The sequence below is a fragment of the Cornus florida genome, unplaced genomic scaffold, assembly GCF_030987335.1.
Source record: "Cornus florida cultivar Cherokee Brave unplaced genomic scaffold, ASM3098733v1 CherokeeBrave_3.0.0_Hap2_Chr05, whole genome shotgun sequence".
Lineage (NCBI taxonomy): Eukaryota > Viridiplantae > Streptophyta > Magnoliopsida > Cornales > Cornaceae > Cornus > Cornus florida.
In genome coordinates, this window is record NW_026775575.1 from 79,087,566 (window position 1) to 79,106,233 (window position 18,668).

General features: G+C 35.4%; 2 long non-coding RNA genes across 4 annotated transcripts; both read right to left on the bottom strand.

Annotated features, from left to right (window-relative positions):
- Positions 1-1,040: 1,040 nt before the first annotated feature.
- Positions 1,041-3,306, bottom strand: LOC132307022 (uncharacterized). Of its 2 annotated transcripts, none has more exons than XR_009482162.1 (3): positions 3,159-3,306; positions 1,380-2,960; positions 1,041-1,182 (listed from the first exon to the last, which is right to left on the bottom strand). It is a non-coding gene; the product is annotated as an uncharacterized LOC132307022 (long non-coding RNA). The 2 variants fall into 2 exon arrangements; XR_009482161.1 differs by having other exon boundaries at positions 1,041-1,208.
- Positions 3,307-6,438: 3,132 nt separating this feature from the next.
- LOC132307023 (uncharacterized) lies at positions 6,439-12,184 on the bottom strand. Of its 2 annotated transcripts, XR_009482164.1 has the most exons (3): positions 10,891-12,184; positions 7,602-7,851; positions 6,439-7,108 (listed from the first exon to the last, which is right to left on the bottom strand). It is a non-coding gene; the product is annotated as an uncharacterized LOC132307023 (long non-coding RNA). The 2 variants fall into 2 exon arrangements; XR_009482163.1 differs by having other exon boundaries at positions 6,439-7,851.
- Between the last annotated feature and the right edge of the window lie 6,484 nt (positions 12,185-18,668).

Sequence of the window (18,668 nt, forward strand, 5' to 3'; positions counted from 1 at the left end):
AAGGTGAAGAGGTAGAAAGAGAAGGAAGACTAAAGAAAAAATAAATAAAATAAAAATATGAGGGTATTATTGGTATTTCACATTCATAAATTTTATATATTTTTTTATAATAAATTAATAACTAAGGGTAAATTAGTAATTGTATTACTTTGCCGGTCGGAAAGTTGTCTTCGATGGCCTTAAAATGGGCATTTTGCTTACTTTTAATAATTGAGGGGTCAACTTGCTCCTAAAAATAGTTCAGGGGGCATTAAACAACAATTGTATAGTTTAGGAGTTTTTTTTGCTCTTATTCTTGCAATTAAGAGAATGAATATGAGAATTAAAATTATATTCTATTATACTTCACTGATAGTGTTACATTCAATTTATAGAATAAGACCTAACTAAAATAGATAACTAATTATACAATAATTGGAAAACTAATTACCTACTAATAAGCCCTAAATCGAGAAGCTAATGGTTTGGAAAATTGAGACATCACGTTATGGAGAATTGAGACATCACGTAATTTCCTGGAAGCTATAGTTAAGAAGTAAACTCCATTAAGCTATTCAATCTAGTGACAACTATCCACCATTTTGGGTTCTACATTGAATGTTATTTAATAACATATTTTGTAAGAGAAATGATATTTTTGACGACAATTTATGACCCGACTTACAACCGACCTGCATGGAAAAGCTTACGTGGCCAGACTCCTATTATCCCTTTCTTTTTCTCATTGTCCTCTCCCCTCCCTAATTTTATCACAATTGCCCTATCTCTTCCTCATCGTTGTCTCTCCGATGCGTCGCCGGGTCACCGTCAATCCATTGCTCTTCCTCATCGTTGTTAGACTCATAAACCCCCTTTATGGTTAGACTCATAAAACCCTTTCTCTCATTCATCGTTGTCTCTCCGATTCGTCGCCGAGTCACCGTCAATCCATTGCTGGCCTCTGAGGTACACTGTTGTTCATTATCTTTGTCACGACCCAAAATTTCCAATAAAATCCTCAATTCATTTAACTCAAATACATCAAAATACACCCAGGATCATAAAAAAAATGCCCTCTTTTATACAAAGTCAATTTTCTCAAATATACAAAAAATTCTCCAAATAAAAAAATAAAACTCGCAACGCCAACTCTTCATCCTAAGCCCGTTTCTAGCAATCCCCGTTCATCTTAGGTACCTGAAACTGAAAGGTGATGAGACTGAAAGTCCCTGTAGGAAAAACCATAACAAGAACTTCATGGAGGTTTAATAAAACAGCTTCACAAAAATACACATTCATATGAGTATATAAACAAAATAAATATGCATTTAATCAAAACATTTTAATAAAACCATTGAAGCAAAATCACCCCATGTCATTCAAGGTATAGAGAACCCTACACTGAAAAAGAGTAATTCCTCACTGGATTATCAAGTCTCCAAACTTCTGGCCTCCTCTGTAATTCTTGGCCCTCTCTGTTTGCTTCTTAATCTTTCTTAACTCACCCTGTCTTTTCCTCAACAGTCTCTGAACTCAAACTCACACTCTAATTTTTCCTTCTGCTTTTGCATACAAACCAAGTCATAAACACCCAATATATATAAGCAATCCACCGACCTCATTCCAGCCAACAGACCCACGTGCACAATTCAAAGCCAAAAGAAAATTACCCAAGTAATATCATTTTGGACCTTGCACGTACACACCACCTTATCACATCATATCTAACAACACTCCAATTGCAATACCTCATTCCAGACCAAACCCACATAAAGCCCATACTTATGGCCAAACAAAAATCAATTCAAAGTTACAATCCTCACAAGTGGGCCCATTACCACCTCTTTCTTCTTATCTCTCATTGTCGACAACCAACCTTACTTCACTATCTTATACACAAAACAATATACACACGACTTGGTCAAAAAGCAAAAAAGCAAAAAGCAAAAAGCAAAAACCAAAGTTAATCATGACATCACCAAACCAAACCAAATCCCCTTTCCATTTATCCTCCTATCTCATGGCTAGAACCTCTCATCCAACAGATTACATACATACACATATATATATAATCCGGAAAATCAATTCAATCCACTTTGCCATTTCTTTCTTTTCTTGTTTCCCTCATCATTCGGCAGCCACCTGCTGCTTCTTCTACCAAACAAAATACATATATAAAGATATATAATTTTATAACAAACCTAAATCATAAAATAAAATAAATCAAATTTCAAAACCCACCAACTTTAATAAATAATTTTAGATAGTCTAAAAATCATAAAATAATTAAATTAAAAATTTAAAAATCCAGGTCATCACAATCTCCACCACTTAAAAAGAATTTCGTCCTCGAAATTCAGATTCAAGTAGACTCGAAAACACCAACAACCACAAAACCAAAATCCAAATCCTTACTCCAGGCGATGTGAGATACAATGATATGTAGGACATTGCGGTAGCTGAAAGTGCTAGTCACTCGCCCACACACTCCGTAATAGTTGTGGTAGCTAGTCGATGCGTCACCCGCCCACCAAAAAAAAAAAAAAAACAAACAATAACAAATCTGGGCTACCTGCCCAACCACACTAACCAACCATTAATCCAGTGGCTGCCGATGAACGCCATCCGCCCACACACACCCGGCTACAACTGGTAGCTCACTAGTGTTACACACTCGCCCATTCACACCCGTTTACATCATCACTATACTCACTTCCGGCTGGGTACAAGCTCTGATACCATTTTATCACGACCCAAAATTTTCAATAAAATCCTCAATTCATTCAACTCAAATACATCAAAATACACTCAGGATCATAAAAAAAATGCTTTTTTCTTTTTTATTTTTTTTTTTTTTTATACAAAGTTAATTTCCTCAAATATACAAAAAAATTCTCCAAATAAAAAAATAAAACTCGCAATGCCAACTCTTCATCCTAAGCCCGTCTCTAGCAATCCCCGTTCATCTTCGGTACCTGAAACTGGAAGGTGGTGAGACTGAAAGTCCCAGTAGGAAAAACTATAACAAGAATTTCATGGAGGTTTAATAAAACAACTTCACAAAAATTCACATTCATATGAGTATATAAACAAAATAGATATGCATTTAATCAAAACATTTAATAAAACCATTGAAGCAAAATCACCCCATGCTACACTGAAAAAGAGTAATTCCTTACTGGATCATCAAGTCTCCAAACTTCCGGCATCCTCTGCAATTCTCAGCCCTCTGTTTGCTCCTTAATCTTTCTTAACTCACTCTGTCTTTTCTTCAACACTCTCTGATCGAACTCAAACTCATACTCTAATTTTTCTTCCTGCTTTTGCATACAAACCAAGTCATAAACACCCAATATATATAAGCAATCCACCGAACTCATTCCAGCCAACAGACCCACGTGCACAATTCAAAACTAAAAAAATTGCCCAAGTAATATCATTTTGGGCCCCGCAAGTACACACCACCTTATCACATCATATCTAACAACACTCCAATTGTTATACCTCACACCAGACCAAACCCACGTGAAGCCCATACTTATGGCCAAACAAAAATCAATTCAAAATTACATTCCTCACAAGTGGGCCCACCACCACCTTTTTCTTCTTATCTCTCATTGTCGGCAACCAAACTTACTTCACCATCTTATACACAAAACATTATACACAAGACTTGGTCAAAAAACCAAAAAGCAAAAATCAAAAAGCAAAGTTAATCATGACATCACCAAACCAAACCAAATCCCCTTTCCATTTATCCTCCTATCTCACGGCTGGAACTTCCCATCCAACAGATTACATACATACATATATATATAATAAGGAAAATCAATTCAAACCACTTTGCCATTTCTTTCTTTTCTTGTTTCTCTCATCATTCGGCAGCCACCTGCTGCTTCTTCTACCAAACAAAATACATACATATATATATATATATATATATATAACAAACCTAAATCAAATTTCAAAACCCACCAACTTTAATAAATAAATAAATAATTTTAGACAGTCTAAAAATCATAAAATAATTAAATTAAAATTTTAAAAATCCAGGTCATCACAATCTTCCTCTCACCTCTAATTTAAATCTTCTAGAAAGCAGAATCAGTCAATATATGTGTTTGTATGTGTGCGTGTGATCTTTTTAAGTCACGTTGTGTGAAGGATTTGTTGTAGATATATTGGTTTGTTTGATTTCTGAGAGATGGAGGGAGGAAAAGTAAATAAAAAATTAGGGATGATGATTTTTTCTTCTTTATCGTATGGGTTCTAATTGAGTCAATCAAAGAAGATATTTTTATTAGGCTCAGTTTACTACTGGTGTTCTATTCAATTACCTAGTAAAGAAAACTATATGATTCAAACTATTAAAATTTATAGTAGAGGAATATAAATCCTGAATTCAGATCACGGTATCTTAAATTTCTCATATTTTTAGTAAATTATAATATATGAACTGTTAATTTAATGGTTTTTGTTGTTAAAGCTTACGTTATAATACCATGTACTTTTCAGAATTTCGAAATTGTATTTGTGTGGTCTTAGACTGTATATGGGTTGTTACTTTGATATGTAATAGTGGTATCAATTCTCTTTCAACATTCATTAAAAGAGCTAAAGGATCAGAGAGTGCAAATTTGGATCATATAAACCAATGAAAAAAGAAAAAAGAAAAAAGAAAAAACTGATGTTGAAAGTGCGCTAGCTCTTAGAGTTTTGGAAGGATGTTGTCTGCTCCATAGAGAGAGCACCGTTTTTGGCCTATAATTACAAGGCGAATCAGGTTTATTTTTTTTACCACATCTGAGCTCTCGTTTGTGACTATTTGAATTATGTAATATTGTTTCTGAACCTATAAACTACTGAGAATTATTCAAGAGGAATGATGAAAATATATTGGATTTTTGTACAAGTTGAAAGTCAAAGTGTGGAAAATATCTATTCCGAAGGACTAGTGTTGATGATCCTCATAAATTGTATGTAATGGAATCCTATAAAATTGATGTAAGCCTTGACAATTCTCACCCTTTATTCAGCCATGTAAAATTATCAATGATCTTCCATCAGTAGAAATCACATTAATGCAAAAAAATTTAACCTTCACATTAATCAGTGCCAATAAGATTTTTCTTTTTTTAATGCATTTCTCAACTTCAAGCGGGAAGAATTTTTAATTTGTACAGGGGGACATGCAATGCTATGACAACGTTTTACAGCACAAATAACACTTATGAAATCCTTCTCGTTTAATATTACATAACTTCTAATATGACATTTAACAATATTTGTTAGCCATTTTTTTTTTCCACCTTTAATGACTGAAAAATGGAGATGGAGTCAAATTGTCTTCTTTTCTTAACTTCATATTCTTTGTTTATGTGTAATATTTTAACTCTTGAGATCATACTTTTATTAGTCAAATCATTATTCTGTAAGGAGTAGGTTGTTACCAGTATGAATTCAGAGTTTTGCTCACTTCCTGATTTTTTAACTTTTGAGATCAGATTCTTATTTTCCTATTTCTTTGATACGTTTTGGTTAAGTTGCAGTTTAATACTCGACACAATTAAGGGCCATAACAAACATTTCACCCAGGTATGAAGCACAATAGTAATTACCTTCGAATCTTCGAAATATTATGTGTATCTCCTGTGTTACTCTATTTAGATTATAAGCTAATTTTTGCATTATCAAGTGTTACACCTTAATTTTGTGTTTTGACATCATAGGTCATCTAAAGAATCTGTTTCTTGGCCATTCTGGTTAGACTTATGCTGTTAGTTCAAATATTGCTAAACTTGGGTTGCTTATTTAGCCATTTCATTACGTGGTTTAATTGTTTGTTGGGAAATTTTTTTTTTTTTATTCTGATGCTTGAATGTAATAAATATTAATGTTTATAGGAATGACATATTTGTGTTAGTTACGGAGTTATGGCTAGGTATTAGGTTTTAATGGTGGTATCTTTTGGATTTGTTGTCTTGCAAGGTGGAAGGATCGTGTTAATGGAGACTAATCAGTAAGGAGAAGTCATTGAATTGGAGGAATTTTGAACTCTACACTAATTGTTGTGTAGGAGCTTGAATTTGGCCTATCACATTGTTGAAGGAATCAGATCAAGAACCATACTCCAAACTGAGTAGCTGGATATGCTTCAAATTTTTTTTTTCTCTTCATGTTCTTGTTTTAAAGCTGTAAATGGTACTTGGATTGGTTTTATGTGACAAAACGTTATGGTGAATGGAAAGATTCATTAGATATATATATTTGAACCAAAAGAGCTTAGACATTGGTCTATATTACATTCCACTTCTAGTATGTAATGCAAACTAGTCTCTGATAGAGCCATTGTATTATTCACAATATTTTTTTTTCCAAGTAAGATGTCATTGAACCTAAATATACCGTCTCTAGGACCTAAAAATTGATCAAAAAATAAAAAAAATAACACAAATACAATTAGCCGGCATAGCAATACAAACTGGATAAAACCACCACAGTCACTACCAACATTCTTTTGACAAAGATTAGAACCAAAAAAAAAAAAAAAGAAAAGAAAAAAAGGGACTATCATCATCTTCACTTCCTAGAATACTATCATCAATATGTGGCACTCAGACATTCAAAAAAATAGATGATCAACACCTTAAGTAAACAAAAAATTGATATCATTTAAACACCATCCAGATGTACATTATAATAGCATAAGATGTAAGTTGCTCTAACAACAATTTTTTAACTCATGTATCTAGACCCCTAAAAAAATGAAAAGAAAATATTCATAAATGTAAACAATATAGTATATGGAAAACAAGGGCATTCCTTTGAGCAAACAAATGAAAAACAGGATGTCACCCAAACGCAAACACCAAAGGCTTCCACACTACAAGAGTCAACAACTGCAACATATCAAAAGGCAAACATAGTAAGAGCCATCCGAAGCAACTCAGAACTGTTGGCAACAACAGAATCTAGAACACCAATAACCCAAGAGGTAGATTATAACAAAAGAATCATCTACTTCTCCGGCCCCAATGTATCAACGTTATTGTGCCGGTATCCATCCCAAAGAAAACCTGCAAACTTTGTATACCTTCAATATGTTGATCAATTGCGTACTTTGTCTTAACTAGATCCAAAACATACCTTCATTAGTAATCTTAGGCTCAAGATTTTTTTCACAAGGAAAAAAACCATCCATTAAAAAAATAAAATAAAATTTTGCTCCAGATATTAACTAGTGTCCAATTTCTTGATTTCAAAATCAATTTTACTTCTTATATATCTCTTAAAAAAAATCATAATAGAAGAAAAATACAAAAGCAAACCCATCTTTCAATTTTATTGCTCATATATTTCTTAAAAAAATAAAAAAATTCAGAAGAGAAAGAAAATATAGAGAGCATATTCATCTTTCAATTTTACTGCTCAAATATCTCTTAAAAAAATAAGAAGAGAAAGGAAATACAGAGAGAAAACCCATCTTGTTTCAATATGAAATATGAAATATATATATATATATATATATATATGAAGAAGAACGATCCATACAAAAAAGAAAAAAAAAAAAAAAAAAAAGGAAGAAGAAGAAGAAAACATATTATGTAAACCAGAATCCATACCTTCTGATATAATTGTTTCTTTGACAAATTTTACAGCTGTTTACCCCCTCTGTGTGGCATGCTGTCACCCCCTCTTTGTGGCACTCTGTTGCTAATACAAATAGACTTGTGTTGTGATCAAACTTTCCTTTTGGTCTGTTGCGTGAGGCTCAGCAAGACCACTCAAAAAAGACTTGTGTTGTGATCAAACTTTCCTTTTGGTCTGTTGTGCGAGGCTCAGCAAGACCACTCAAAAAAGAAACTGCAACTACTAAAATTGAGGCAACTTGTCAATCAAAGGATGAATATAGCACAGAAGCACAGAAACAAGCAAGACACGATGAACACAAATAAAAACAAAGAGAGAAACCAGGGGAGACGATGAACCGGCAAGAAACAAATAGGGAGGAAGTATTATGTTAGTAGAATACGAAAACCTTAAAGATATTGTTATATTTTAAGTCAGGCCCATATTATTGACACATAGATGCCAAATAGACTTGATACAAAGTAGGTTTTTTTTTAGTCCGGAAAGCAGCAGTGCTCATTTTATAAAGAAGCCTTGAACTAAGAATTTAGACCAACCCAATTAAGATTTGATAATAACGACCACTCGTGTGTGTCTATAAAAGTAATTTGATTATATTTTGTAGAACCAAATCTTTTATCGATAACGAAACTAAACTGTCGCTAATCTAAATAGAGAATTACTAAAATGCCCACTAACAGGTCTCTTTCTCAAAAGATTAACTTTATCTGAGATTATCACAACACACCAGATCAGCTACACCAACCCCAATTAAGATTCGCTAATAACGACCACTCTTGCGTGTATATAAAAGTAGAGTACTATGTCATCTTTGCAAAACCGGATTTGACAGAAGAGAAGCAAGTTGGTGTGTATCGGCGTATTTATTAACGTTGTCCTTTGCTAAACCCGCGTTAATGAAATTGACCCAAAAATGCTATAAAGCCCTACGATACCAACACGTGTCAATATCTTATGAATTCGAGTTAGAATAACTTCAACCAATTTTGACTATCAACCGGTTTTGAAAGAAGGAAGAGAAGCAGGTTGGTGTTGTATTGGCGTATTATTGATGTTGTCCTTCGCTAAACCCGCGTTAATGAAATTGACCCAAAAAATAGCAGAAGGACACGTGTCAAAATCTTATGAATTCAAGTTAGGATAGCGTAAAATAATCAAACAATCCCCCGTCACTTTAAAATAATCAACAATCCCCCGTCACTTTATAAACCCACTAAACACAAACACTATATACTGCATACTCTGCCTTTTCTCTGTTTTTTTTTTTTTTTTTGTATGTACGTCTTTCTGTTACAATCAAATAGTCTTCTTCCTCTCAATTCCTTGCCCTTGAATTCCTCTCTTTTCTTTTCTCTTCTTGTTAGAGACATCAATTCTAACTTCTTTTATTAATTCTCTGTTTCTATATACATCACCAACCCATTGATGTCAACCTCTTCCTCTCCCTCGAGAAAACAAAACTCAAGCCTTCCTCCGAAGAGGTGGGGACAGATCAAAACTCAAATTTTTGATAGCTGCGTCGAGACCGTGGTCTCTGTGGCCTCAAAAGCAGTGGAAGTATTCACTGGGAAGTCTGGGATGAGGATTGAAAGCGGCGGCGGCGGCGGCGATGGCGGCAGCTGCAGTGGGGGTAGCTGGGCCTCTGTGACACCACAAGCAAGCCCGTAGAGAGACGATCACTTCACTCCCTTGAAGCCTTTTCAGGTAGATATTGTTGGAATTAGAAGCTATGGAATTCTGTCATTTTAGGTTCAGATCAGAGCTCTGTGTCTCATAGTGTGTTAGGTTGTGGTGTTTTCTTGTTTTAATTTGGATTCCAAGTTGTTACTTTTAGTCTTATGGACAAACCTCTTGCTGTGCTGTTTCTGGAGATATAAAGGAGAGCATATGGGTTATAGGAGGTGGTTTGTTTTTTTTGGGTGTTTGATCTTTAGTTTCTTCTACCTACTTTGTGTACTTTCTGTCAATTTCATGGTAACAATGGATTGCATTCGGTGTCTTCACATTTTTGATTGGTGGTGATGGAAAATTTATGATGTTTGGTTGCTTTCGGGACTAAGATATATGTTATAGATTGGTGGAATTGATGTTAGATCATGATGTTTGGCTGTGGTTTTTTGTTTTTTTTTTTTTTTTTTTTTAAAGTTGGGAACTTGGGATAGGCATGTCCTAATTCGGATCCCTCCTCTTGTGGGGGAGGGGATATGTGCGGGGCGGTCCCGTGTACCCCCGAAGTCTCAACACTATTTGGGCGGACAATGGTGCACAGATTCCCTCCGCACAGGGGAGAGATCTTCTTCTCTTTTTTAGTATTTACTAGTAATTTAAGAATTTTTTGAAGTTTTTTGGTTTGTAAGTCAGTTATTAAGAATTAGATAATAACATAAAACAGCTTTTAAAAAACAATAAAACTAAGTTATCTGAAAATAGACTTTTTTTATAATTGAATTTTTGAAAAATAATTTTTAAAAAATTGAATTGAGCAGAATATTTTAAAATAATTTTATAAAATTTAAAAATTATTCTTAAAATTACAAATCAAACATGTCCAAAAATTTCCTAAACTACTCTAAAACTACTTAGTACAACATATTTCAAATTGCTGACTAGTTGTGTGACTTTGTAATGATTTTGGAGGGACCTGGTTTATTTAGAACTTCTTTGACGAGTAAACTCCTTTTGAACAAGGGTGCCATATTTGAAACGACCGTTTAGTTTTTGGTCACTCATATTTGATGTAATCAATATCAATTAGTTACACCCTAGTCTTGGAATTAAAATTTCCCTTCTGTGAAGTAGGCATAGATAGAGTTACATGACCTTGTTGATTTCATATTATATAATACATTAAAATATTAAACTAACTTTTATTTCATTTACGTTGAAAGGCCTTCAATTACCCCCCAAGTAACCAAATTTCTACCCAATCCTTATCCTATGAGTGGGATCAGCATGACAAAAGGTGCTGGCTAATTAATGACAAAAGGTTAAAGAAAACTCCCATAATTTAGAATGCATTTCATTTGTGTTTCACATTTAAGTAGTTGTGGTGATAGATATACCATATGCTACGTATCTCTTTTACTATTCAAAACGAAATACTATCCATATATATTTAATAAATATTTTGCATACAACTGGTCCACTAATCAAACAATCCATAGTATAAACAAGTCTCAATCAATAGACGAGGATGTGAGTTGATGATGATGAGTGGCATTTTTAACGATAAATTAGCAAAGAAAGAACTAATTCACTTACCTACATGTCATGAACAAAGTACCATTTTCAGGTATCACTTGAAGAAGTCGTGCAATGTTGGGTGATAGAAGATAAGGCAGATGTATAACACAAGATGGAATCTGTACAAGGACCAGGACTCCCCATTCGTGGTTAGGGCACCACACCCCCATTAACCAAACACAACCTGAGTGAAACAAATCAGTCAAAAATTATAACTGTCTATGATTGATCAGTTGATTTCTTTTGCCTTTAATTGTGTGCTTTTTTTTTTTACCTTACCTTGCAGTGTTGGGTAAAAACACCCATTATTGAGCACAGTGGAAGTAAATAACAACCGAACATGGAGATCCAACAACAAATAACAACGCAAATAAAACAAACAAACACATGGTTCGGTCTAATTTGACTTGTGTTCAAGAAAAAAAAAAAAAAAATTTCACTCTATTTGTTGAGAGAAATATTAAAATGATAGATATCACTCTCCCATGAGAAATTGCATAGGATAGACTCAACACTGTACTATGTATCCAACACTCCTACTCCAAGGAAGATATGCATATGGTTCGGTTCTAAGCTAATTTAGAACTGAATCGTTCTCAGTTCCTTAGAAATTGAAACCAGAATCAAAACCGGTGTTCTTGCAACGAACTGAACAGAGCTGGTTCTGAACTATGATTCTTTACTCTCTTATTTTTTTTTACTTTTTAAATATATATGTTTATATATTATGAAAAAAAAACTCTGTCAAATTACTAATCACAAATTTAATAGTTTATATATATATGGTAAATTACACCGATCTTCCTTGAGATTAGGGCAATTTGTACACAAGTAAATCGTTTGGCCTTAATTACTTTAACCTCCTTTGAAACTTATTGCGTGTGGACATTAATGAAAATTCAATTAATGAAAATTCAAAAAATGACTAAATTTCTCTTTCCTTGTGTTAAAAGACATTAATAACTTTATATATTGACATGATTAGATTTTTTTCACCAGAAAAAACAAAGAAAGATAGGATAATATAGTGTTTACAAGAAGGAAAAAATTGAAAAAAGGTAATAAAGTCCAAACGCTCTATTAAATTATAATACTATTTATAATTTTTTTTTATTAAATTAGATAAGGGTATGAAAGACATTTAACACTTTTAGAGGAAATTAAAATAATAAAGACCAAACGCTCTCTATTTGTGTATAATATGTGCTCTATTTGTGTATAATTTGTCCAAATCTTATGAAAAGTCAGTATAATTTACTCTTATATATAAAACTAGGCAATAATATACTAATGTCTTAAAAAAAAAAAAAAAAAAAAAAAAAAAAAACATAGTAATATAATACACCTTAAAAAAAGCAAGATTAAAGATTACTTAAAAACATAGTATGCAAGACTAAAACAGTATTAGTTATGCGGTAAAATTAAGAGACTAAAGATTAAAGTCTAAGAGTAAGTAAGAGTAAGACATGTGTTACAGATTATGTAATGTATATAATTAAAGTATATATATATATATATATATAATAGAATCGGTTCGATTCCGTTCTAAAGGATCAGAAGCCAAAACTGAATTGAAATTCAATGATTCCTCAAATTTAGAACCGGAATCGAATAATTGAGAAACCATAATTGAAGCACTGGTTAACTGGTTCTCCGATGTTGTACCCACTCTACCACCACCACCACCACCATATAAAAGGGATCCAAGACCCTCACACACCTATAACTCTTTATAAGACCACATGCACCTCTCAACTCTCATCTTGGTGCCTTTGCACACGGCCACTTGGTGGCACTCACCTTCTCTCTATTTTCTATCTTCTTTCCCTTCTCCTCTGGTACACGTTTATATATACACCTTTAACCGACATGCACAGCTTCCATTTATGACTTTTGCTATAGCATCCATTTATTACACTCATTTCTCTCTTTCTATTTCGACTTTACTTGCCGACACTCATTTCTTACACCATTATTTTCTTCTTTTCACGCCCACACACATATATAACATATATGTATAGATATCCAATAATACATTTAATTAGGGTAAAGTACATTAAACCCCCCTAAACTATATCCCAATGAGCAAAAAACCCCCCTGAATTTCAAAATGAACAAAAAACCTCCTTGAACTATTTAGTCTGTTGCACTTTACCCAATCCGGCAACCGGCCGATAATTTTCCTTGCGCGTGAGAGGCCAAATTTATATAAATTACCATACTGCCCTTATCAATTTAAAATACTATACTGCCCATGAAACACCATTGGACCCAAACAAGCCCTAACAAATTCACTCATTGTCTTCTTCCTCTAGCACATATGATATATATATACATACATATATATATACAACACATATGATGCTCGTCCTTTGGCATTAGAACTGAAACGATCCAAGGTATAGTTTGAAGCTTTTGTACCCATATGTTAGCTTAGTATATAGTGAATAAAAATAAAATCAAAATCAAAATCAAAAAATCAAAACCCATTTGGCATATACAGAACAAGAAATCAAATCCCATAGACATATTCTATCGGTACTCCCCACTCCAGGTCAAGAGTATTTAGCAGACTCGATCCATTTTCCAACCTCCAACGAAGCAGACTCTTCTGCAACTTGACTTATTCTGATTTAGATATCCATCACAAAAATCAACCAGAAAGTGTTCTCACTTCGATTGGGACCGTCACATAGCTCTTTATGTAAATCGATATCAAAATAAAAAATAAAATCAAAAATCAAAAATCAAAACCCACTTGCCGGCAGCTCCTCTCCACCGACACATTTCTTCCTCAAGGCCGAGCCCTCGCCGGTCCATCACCGCCGCTGCACCACCCACCGTCCATCACAACCGACATCATCCAAAGCCGAAACCGCCGACGCCGTCTTCATCCTCTCCACCGTCCAAAGCCTCCTTGCTCGCCATGAGTTCGGCCGTCGATCAATCCCGCTAAGCTCGCCCACGGCCGAGTCAACCGAGCTCTCCACTGGCTGAGCCGCCACCGTCTCTGCCGTTCAGTCCACCTACCTCGCCGTCACAGAACCCTTCTCCACCTCGCCGTCACAGCCAACCCTTCTCCATCAAGCCGCCACAGCCAAGCTCGTCATCACCTTGCCCGCTGTTCTGTCAATCGCCGGCTTCAAGGTCACCTTTTCAATTTGGGGGTTCATCGAGTTAGAGAGAGAATGGAGTGAGAAGAGAGACCCAGTTGAAGATAACAAAAAGAAAAGGAAAAATAATAATAAAGTCAGCAGCCAATAGTCTGCTGACATGTGTCCTCCAGGCAATTTATTTTCATTAATGTGATGCGGCACAGTTTTTTGAAGGGGTAAATTAGACTTTTCCAAATTCCGGTAGCTAGAAATGACCTGAAAAACATTCTCTGTCCTAAGACAACAGCAAGACCATAGTTGAAGGGGGTTATTTGTAGTTGAGGGGGGTTAGTTGCACTTGGGGTATAGTTGAGGGGGGTTTATTGCACTTTACCCAATTAATTATGCATTTTGTAAAATGTCGGTGAAAATCCTAACATACAGGACTTACATAAAGGCTTATCTCTATGTTTCTTTCTTTCCTATCTCATTTTGCTCAAAGAATATAATTATAGGAGGAAGCTTATCTAAGTTAAAATTGTAAATTGATCGAATTAGTTTTGTTTTAACCTATGTTACATATAGAGTGAGCAAAAGTGAGAACGAATTCGAGAGTAGTAGTGCAAAAGTGACAAAATGAGCTCATAAATAGTGAGAATGGAAGCAAAAACGCATGCGGAGTGTGAGAAGGAAAGCGCACTCGAATCGTGGAGCAATACCAATTAAAAAGAATTGTTCGACGTAAATTTTTAAGTCGCTATAATTTGATCAAGGCTTATATAATTGCACTTGAGTCACTTAAAATAATAACTTCTTAATTACTTGAATAGTGCCGGTGTACCATGAATAATTATTATGTACCTTGCTTGAGCATGTAAATTTTTGACTGAAACCTCCTTTTTGTCACGACTTTCCAATCTTTGGAACCTCTACTCTAATTAAGGAAACTTTTTGGTGCATTTATATCTACCAATTTTCCCTTGGTTTTGTATCCGAAAAAATCAAAATGATTAATTAATTTGAATAACTTGAAAATTGATTATTCATTCAATTTGAGTACTTCTATATGATAGATGTAGTAACAAGGGTCATTTGTCCCACATTGAATTCGGATAGAAAAGTGATTGGGTATAAATGGGTGGATATGCCATACTACCCAACAGTTTGAGTTTTTTGGTAAATGAGCAAGCGTCACCTGTTACAGTTGATATTAGAGTTAGACCCAGCAGTGTCACAGCAAGCGTCAGGCCCGGAAGGCGTCTGGATGAGCTAGATAGCTCTAATAAGTAGGTGGCCCGAGCCGCAACGAGGGCGTTAAGAGTTTGGGTGGGGAAGAATGTAACAAGAGTTATTTGTCCCATATCGAATCCGAATGGAAAAATGATTGGGTAAAAATAGGTTGGTATGTAGCACTACCCAACAGCTTAAATTTTTGGATAAATGAGCAAGCATCTACCCATTACAAAAGACCATAACAGAAAAATTGCAGTAAGTGGCTTATCTACTAATAGTGGTCAAATTGGCGTGAATCTCCGGATGACTCTAGGGCAGAATTTATTACTATATGGTATTGGTATTTAAAAAATTAAATAAAGTAAATATATTTGTTTGTGTGTCAATTTATATAATCTAGTTTATAATTGATCGGGTTCATGTAATCTCTTGATGTAACTCACGACTATTGGTAGGTAACATATAGCTGATGCGCAAGCTAATGCCTTAGCTTTGTAAGTTTGTAACAACCTTTTTTAACTTTTTTTTGCTTGAGCGTTAATTAGTGACTCATTGGGACTAATAGTCCTGACCAATCATCATTTGACACAAAACAAAAAATTGAATAAAGTTTACATATTTTTAATTAATATATTTTTACCTCGGTGTCAAATGATGATTAGTCTGAAACTAATAGTTCTGAGACCATGTAATAACCTCCATTAAAAGATTTTAAATGGTCCTGCTAAGTCAATATATGGATAGGACACAAGTAAATGCCTTAACTTTGCAAGTTTGTAACAACTTTATTTATATTTTTTTTCTTGCGTGTCAACTGGTGACCAGTCGAGACCAATAGTTCCGACTAATTACCATCTGATACGAAATAAAAAATTTGAATAAAACTTATACCTTTTTAATCTATTTTTATTTGAGTGTCAAATAATGATTAGTTCAAAACTAATGATCCAAGACCATATAATAAACTCTCAATCATAAATCCTTAGTTGGTGAGCCCCAATTCTGATTTTCCTTTTTAGAGAGATTACAGGTCCCTTAATTGATGGTCATTCGTTCTTTGTCTGGTTAACGAGAGGAGTTTCAAAACATTGCTCTTGATTCTTCAAGTCGCTTTGGTTTTTCTTTGTTTTTGAGGGTTCACGCCTCATTTTTCTTCCTCTTCTTTTTTCCTCTCCTGATTATGGAGGATGATATGGCCTCTCAATTAGAATTTTGTAAACCCTCTGCAGAAGAAGAGCAAGAGGTTGTCATCACCAAGACGGTGGCTCTTGATGGCTTACGGTTCTGTTAACATAGTCTGGCAGGGAAAATTTTTACAGAGAAGCCACTGCAACTCTTTGGTATGAGTAAAACCCTAAGCGAGGCATGGGCCTGTGAAGGGCTTCAAATGTACCAAATCAAAGATCTAATGTTCCAGTTCATCATCCCTAGTGAAGAAGACAGCGAGCGCATCTTAAGATATCGTCCATGGAGTTTTGATGGCAATCTTATTTCTATTAAAAAAATGGTCACCCGAGTTTGATTTTTGCGATTCCTTCTTCCTCACAGTTCCATTCTGGGTTAGGGTTTCTAATATTCCTTTGCAACTTACAACGGAAGAGGTGGCCTGTGATACTGCTTCATCCTTTCTTTTTTGTGAAACGGTGGAAGTGCGCGATCTGAAGCTCACTGGCGGTCGATATCTCTGTATTCGAGTCGGTGTTGATATTTCTAAGCCATTTCGACGGGGGCTAAAAATTTGGCATGACAATAAACGGCAGTGGACAAAATTTTGACATGAACGTTTGCCCTCTCTTTGTTACAATTGTGGTCGGGTCGGCCATGCATTCAAGTTTTGTCCTTGGAATATTGTTGAGCCAGTTGATGAGAAGCAGTTTTGTCTCTGGTTAAAGGAATCCGAAACTACAGGTAGACTCAAGAAAAGCCCCAAATCTTAGGCTTCAAGCAGCCTTTCACCATCTCTAAGCTCCCATTACACGATCCCGTCATTGCCGGTAATCGACAGTCTTGCCGGCGAGGTTAGCAGTGGTACTTTCAACCCAGTTACCGGTCTCAATTCTCAAGATACAATGAATGGCCATAGTGATTGCCACGTCCCCATAATCTTTCCCCCTATCGGAAACGTGGTTTCGGGTGGTCCAGGTATGAATCTTATCCTCTCTGACACTATCGATTCTTCTGTGGTCCAGACGTTTTTTGCAACGAGGGGGGCCTAGGATCCATCTTGGGTGGACGGGTCTCTACCCGAGCCTCTATTAACCCACAATACAGTGGTTGGGCCATCTATTCCTAGCCCAAATCTAACTAATGCTATGCTAGTCCACAGTGACAGCCCATCCTCTCCCAGATATTCTCTCATAGATCCATCTATTCAGCCGGGTTTCACGCACTCCGTTCTTAACTTACAGGAGTCTGTCCCAGCTAATTCACATACCCCAGGCTTTGTTTCCCCTGTTAACAAGTCCTCTTGTTCAGTTTCTTTCATCGCTAAAATTCCTAGTCATCGTTCATAGAAGAGAAAAACAAAGATGCAGACAGAGCATGGCTCAGTTAACACACCATCACCGAGAAAGAGGCAAATAGAAACTCCAAAAGTATTTGCAGAGTCAGACCCAAAACATTCCAGAGTAACGTCCCCCTCCTCAGATTTTATGATTTCAGCTGGTACAACCTCTTCCCATTTATCCAATGAAAGTTCTGGTGTGGATTTGTCAGGGTTTGGGGAACCCCCTGACAGTTTCCCAGTTGAGAAGGTTTGTTAACCTTCATTCTCTGCCTTTAATTTTTCTGTCTAAAACAAAGAATGCCCGGGATCGAGTGGAAAAAGTTCGACTTTTATTGGGGTCCTATGATGTTTTTGAGGTTTCGTTGGTGGTTAGGTCAGGTGGTGTGGCTCATTTATACTCTAAAGAATTACAAATTTTGATTCTCGACTTCTCGGCTTTTCAGATCACTTGTAAAGTAATTGGTGGCAAAGGTGATAGCCCTTAGTTTTTCACAGGGGTGTATAGGTCTTGTACAGAAAAGGAAATGGCTTATCAATGGAGATATATTCACAGTCTTATGTTTCAACTTGGCCCTCAGTAGCTACTGATGGGTGACTTTAATGCAGTGTTTCACTGTGATAAGAAACGCGGTGGTCGTCTTAAGCAAGGCTGAATGCTTAAAGAATTTAAACACTTTCTTGAGGATTGTAAGTTGTTGGATATTCGCTTTAAGTTTCCTTTCACCTGGCGAAACAAAAGGGAATCCAATAAGCTCATTCTTACTAGACTTGATAGAGCCCTTTGCACACCAGCATGGTCTCAGTTTTTCCCCCGATGTATGCTTCACAATCTCACTGTCCAAGGATCGGATCATAATGCTATACTGTTGTGTCTCAATGATTCTATCTCTCATATTCCACGATCTTTTCATTTTGATGCTCGATGGGTGAAAGAAGAGGAATTTAAGCCTTTTATCACACAG